At 39.8% G+C, this 6,064-nt stretch overlaps 1 non-coding gene across 1 annotated transcript; it reads left to right on the forward strand.

Annotated features, from left to right (window-relative positions):
- Nucleotides 1-5,602: 5,602 nt before the first annotated feature.
- On the forward strand, nucleotides 5,603-5,709 carry LOC121209055 (small nucleolar RNA R71). The gene has a single exon (XR_005904173.1). It is a non-coding gene; the product is annotated as a small nucleolar RNA R71 (small nucleolar RNA).
- Nucleotides 5,710-6,064: the final 355 nt, after the last annotated feature.

Below are 6,064 nucleotides of genomic sequence, written 5' to 3' on the forward strand. Positions count from 1 at the left end.
TTCGCTCCTTCTTTGATAATGGACTCCATGGTTCAAATATGAAATCTAGAAACTCAGGCACAAAAATAAATGGGTCATTGTATATTTTCTTGAAAGCACTTCTCATCGAGTCATCCCTTATTTTTGAGTCTCCAGTAGGCTTGCTATTGCCATTGCATATGTTGCATTAAGTCCATCAATTTTGATAGCTCATCTCGAAGGTCTGGGCTAGGCGGTTGAGCTCTAAACATTGAAGTTTCAGTATCAGGTTCAGCTTCTGGCTCCACTGATTCTACTTTATCATGGACTTTAAATGATTGCATTGTGGGGTCTTCTTCTTCATCAGGGTCCTCTGAATCCTCACTTATTTCAACTTGTTTCTGTAGAACTGAGTCTCCAACTACTCGGTAAAGGTCCCAATCTGTGATTGTGCCTTGGCTATACCCCGTCTTCCTTACATTCGCAAGAATTTTAGCTTTCAAGCATAAAATTGTTATTGTAAAGGGGAAGTGAGCAGGGCCAAAGTGCTTAACGGTACAATTTCGTATTTCCCTCAGGATGATCTTCCCCACATCAATGGTCTTTCCAGTTAGGATCGAGTACAATAAGACCATTCGCTCTAATGAGATTGTAGTCCCATGTGAGCTAGGCATAAGGCTGAATCAGATGAAGTAAAATCATACCTTTGCGAGTGGCGTCAAATATTCTCTTCAACAAGTGTGGATTCCTTATTTTGACACAATCCTTACAGAACCCTGAATTATCAGTTCCTCTAGAATTTCTTGCAAATTTTTAGGCTTGATATTGCTAATCAATGTGGAATATTCGTCGTTTTCGAAATCTGGTAATTCAAAGAACTCATTAATAGCATTTGAATTTATTGGTACCTTGATTCCACAAACTGAGACTTCTATCATCTCGGTTGAAGTTAAATTTGCATAGAACTCACAAACTAGCTCCTCATCCACACTAGGTCTCTTTTCACAAAGTAGCTCCCAATTGAAGGTTTCAGCAACTTGACGAATACTTGCCATAAAGTCTCTATAGTTTCTTTCCTTTAATGTAAATCCTTTTTCTGGATGCATCTGTTGATTTTTGAATATACTTTCATATCTCACTTTAGTTTCTTCACAGTGGAACTTGTTTTGTTGGTCATCAATTTGAGCGGAAGCACGAGTTCTCTTGCGAGGCATGTTTAACCTGATTATAAGATGGGAAAAATTATTTTCTCAAAAATTTAATTTATATGAATTTATTATTCAACAAACTAAGAAATTAAATAACTGAATAAAATTAAAAGTTTAAGAGAAAAATTGGTCTCACCACCTTTTTTTTTGTAAAAATATAAGAACTTTAGAAAATAATAATAAAAATAAAGGAAAAGATGGGAATTTATAAGGAGGGTTGGAGGGTTGTGGCTTAAGATGGATGAAAGGGTGGTGCCGTTTGGGTGTTCAAAGCAGCAGCGTGCAGCAGGGAATAGGAGCAGGTAGCAACGTGCGCAAGCTACGCTAGAGCAGTATGAGTGGCACGCGGCACCTCGTCAAGCAGACCTATCGTGGGTGTGCGCGGGAGCTGGGCTTAGGTGCGGGATGAAGGTCTGGATAGTTTGACAGAAGCAGCATGAGGCAATGAACAGGGCCAGGCACACAAGGAAGGACGCGATGGGCAAGTGTGCACCTAAGAGCATGGAAGTGCGGCGTGCAATGAGGCTAGGTATGCTGATCAACTGCTGGCGTGCAATGGACCAGACCAACGTGATTTTATCTTACCTAGAAAGAACTTTAGTCTGGAATTAAATAACAAAATTCTCGAACTCGAATGTGCTTGTCATGCCATTTCTTGAGTCTCTCCCTGAGTAATTTGGCATTTTCGTAAGGGAATAGCCGGAGTTCCTCTAGCTCATTGAGTTGGAGCATCCGTTTCTCTTTAATAAGCTTAGGATCCAAGTTGAGTTGTCGAAGAGCCCAGTAAGCCTTGTGCTCTAACTCTAAGGGTAGATGACATGCTTTCCCAAAGACCAACCTGTAGGGTGACATCTCTAAAGGCACCTTGTATGCTGTTCTGTAAGCCTATGTTGCATCATCCAGCCTTTTGGACCAATCTCATCGGTTTGGGGAAACTACCTTCTCAAGTATGCTTTTGATTTCCTTATTTGCCAGTTCAGCTTGCCCATTCATTTGCGAATGGTAAGCTGTTGCAACCTTGTGTTTCACTCTGTGCTTGTCTAATAAACATTTTAACCACTTGTTCATGAAGTGGGACCCTTCATCACTAATGATAGCTCTTGGGGTTCCAAACCTTGTGAACACGTGTTTCTGCAAGAACTTAATTACAACCCTAGCATCGTTTTTCGGATAAGCTTCAGCCTCTACCCACTTAGACTGCTATCAATATATACTTGTGACCAAAATATGGAGGGAAAGGACCAAGAAAGTCAATACCCCATACATCAAACAATTCTACCTTAATGATGTTTGTTCGAGGCATCTCATTTCTATTGGTGGAATTTCCGACCCTTTGACATCGGTCGCAGCTCTTTACGTACGCATATGCATCCTTGAATAGTGTTGGCCAAAAGAATCCCACTTGCAATACTTTGGCCGTCGCCATACGAGTACATCTGAAGTGTCCCCCATTCGGAGCTAAGTGACAATGGTATAAAATCTTTTGTACTTCATCTTCTGCCACGCATCTCCTGATCACCTGATTTGCACACCTTTTAAACAAATATGACTCTTCCCAAAAATAATACTTCACATCGTGAAGAAACTTTCTCCTTTGTTGATAAGTCTTATCAATTGGCATCAAACCACAAGCTAAATAGTTAGCAATATCAACAAACCAAGGGGTACTATGGACATGACTTACCTTCAGTATGTGGTCATCTGGAAATGTTTCTTGAATTGGTATGATAGGAGAATTCCCTTCTTGCGGCTCCAATCTAGACAAGTGATATGCAACTTTGTTCTCTACTCCCTTCCAATCTTGAATTTCTAGATCGAACTCTTGAAGTAGAAGCACCCACCGGATTAGTCTCGGTTTAGTATCTTTCTTGGCAAGTAAGTACTTAATTGCCGAGTGGTCTGTATAAACAGTTACTTTGGTTCCTACAGAATAAGATCAAAACTTGTCAAAAGCAAAAACAATAGCAAGTAACTCTTTTTCTATTACTGTATAGTTCAGTTGAGCTCCTGTAAGAGTCCGACTTGCATAGTAGATAGGATGGAAAACTTTGTTCCTTCATTGACCCATGACAGCTCCTATCGCGAAGTCGCTTGCATCACACATTAATTCAAATGGAAAATCCTAGTCTGGTGTGAAGATTATGGGTGTCGTAACTAATCGAATCTTCAAATCCTTGAAAGCTTTTAAGCATTCATCATCGAACTTGAACGTCGTGTCCTTCTCCAATATTTGCATAAGGGTTTAGCAATTTTGGAGAAGTCCTCGATAAATCTTCGATAGAAACTGGCGTGGCCCAAAAAGCTCCTAACACCCTTTACAGATGTTGAAGGTGGGAGTTTTTCAATAACATCTACCTTTGCTTTGTCTACCTCGATTCTATGTCTCGTTATCCAATGCCCTAGAACGATGCCTTCGCGTACCATGAAATGACACTTCTCCTAGTTAAGTACGAGGTTCGTTTATTCGTATCAACTTAGTACCTTAGCTAGATTGGCTAAGCAATCATCGTAAGTATCTCCGAACACTGAAAAGTCATCCATAAAAACTTCCAAGTACTTCTCAACCATGTCAGTAAAAATAGACATCATGCATCTTTCAAATGTAGCAGGTGCATTACATAAACCAAATGGCATGCGTCTATGCAAATGTATCGTACGGGCAGGTGAACATTGTCTTATGTTGATCTTTCAGTGCTACTATAATCTGATTATACCCCGAGTATCCATTGAGAAAATAGTAATAGTCTTGCCCAGTGAGTCTATCTAGCATCTGGTCCAAGAACGGTAAAAGAAAGTGATCTTTTGTAGTCTCTTTGTTCAGCTTCCGATAGTCGATGCAAATCCTCTATCCCGTAACTGTTCTAGTTGGTTTCAACTTATTATTCTCGTTTTATACGACTATGATACCTCCCTTCTTTGGCATGCACTGGACTGGACTTACCCACGAACTGTCTGAGATGCGATAAATGATACCCGCATCTAACCACTTGATAATCTCCTTTTTCACCACGTCCTTCAAGATGGGGTTCAGTCTTCGTTGTCCATCAATCGTCCCTTTTTCGCCATCTTCCAGGATAATCTTGTACATGCATACAGATGGACTAATACTGTAAATATCGACGATGGTCCATCTGATAGCCTTCTTGAATTGTTTCAACACTGAGATGAGTTTCTCTTCTTGCTCAGTAGTTAATTCTACTTGAACAATCACAGGCAGAGTAGAAGTGTTACCTAAATAAACATATTTTAAATGTGAAGGTAATACCTTAAGTTCTAATTTAGGTGGTTCCTCGATTGACACTTTTGGTTGGGCATACACCCTCTTTTCTAACTCCAAAGATTCAAAACAAGATTGCGGATTAAATCCCATTTGATTAGCTTCGAACAATGCTAAGTATTCATGCTCTTTTTCATCATTTGGAGGATCTGATGTCAAAATTTGTTCCAACAGATCCTCAACATAGTTGAGCTCCTTTTCCACTATTAAATCCTCTAAATCGGATACTGTAGAACAATCATCAATTGTGTCAGGAAATAGCATAGACTTAAAAACATTAAATGTTACTTGATCATCTTGAACACGCATCGTAAGCTCGCCCTTCTGCACATCAATAAGGGTCCTTTCGGTTGTTAAGAACGATCTTCCTAGGATAATTAACACTTTTTTGCCTGCTTCAAAGTCTAGGATAACAAATTCACTAGGGAAGATAAATTTATCTACACGTACCAATACATCCTCAAATTTTCCTTCTGGATGTGCTAAAGATCGATCTGCTAGTTGAAGTGTAACTGTAGTAGGTCTAACTTCCCTTATCCCCAACTTTCTAAGGTTGACATAGGCATCAAGTTTATACTTGCACCCAAGTCACATAATGCCTTACCACAATATGTTCCTCCAATGTTGCAAGGTATGGTAAAACATCCAGGATCCTTCAACTTTGGGGATAGTTCGTCTTGAAAATATGCGCTGCATTCCTTCATCAGAGTTACCGTCTCAAACTCTCCATGTCTTTATTTTTTGGCAGAATATCCTTCATGAACTTGACATAGTTCAACATTTGTTCAAGTGCTTCAACCAACGGGATGTTGATGTGAAGTTGCTTGAGTACGTCTAGGAATTTCTTGAATTGGTGAGGTGGTTGGGCTGTAAAACTGTTAGGCCCATTAGTGGTAAGATTCTTAAGCATTGAAGAGATTGAAGATACTTGAGATGCAAGTGAAGTGAGAGCGTCCACTTCATGTATTCTAGTGACTCATCTTCTGACGCGGCTCGATTGGTTGGCAATTGATAATTGTTACTGGTAATCCTCTCGATGATTTTGTAAGCCTCATTATAAGACTTAGAAAGGAGAGCACCATTAGTAGAAGCGTCCACTACCATCCTCGTGTGAGCATTGAGACCATTATAAAATGTCTTAAGTTGGATGCAATGTGGGATTCCATGGTGAAGGTATTTCCGTAATAGTTCTTTGTATCGTTCCCATGCCTCATATAAGGACTTATCATCCATTTGTTGGAAGGCAGTAATCTCGTTCCTCAACTTAGTGTTCTTGCTTGGCGGGAAATACTTTATGAGGAATCTTTCGGCTAACTCTTGCCATATAGAAATTGAGTTTGGTAACAATGAATTCAACCAGGCTCGAGCTTTGTACCTTAGTGAGTACGGGAACAGATTCAATGGTAATGCATCTTCAGGAAATCCAGCTAATTTGAAAGAGTTGCTCACCTCCATAAATAGTCTTAGGTGAAGATGAGGATCTTCAGTAGGCATTCCACTGAATTGACCCTCCGTCTGAAGCATCTGAAACATGATTGGCTTCATCTTGAATTGTTGTACCTCAATTTCGGGTCTCCTAATGCTTGGATTAAGATCATTAAATACTGGCACATCATATTGT

Source organism: Gossypium hirsutum, chromosome A10 (assembly GCF_007990345.1).
Source record: "Gossypium hirsutum isolate 1008001.06 chromosome A10, Gossypium_hirsutum_v2.1, whole genome shotgun sequence".
NCBI classification, from domain to species: Eukaryota; Viridiplantae; Streptophyta; class Magnoliopsida; order Malvales; family Malvaceae; genus Gossypium; species Gossypium hirsutum.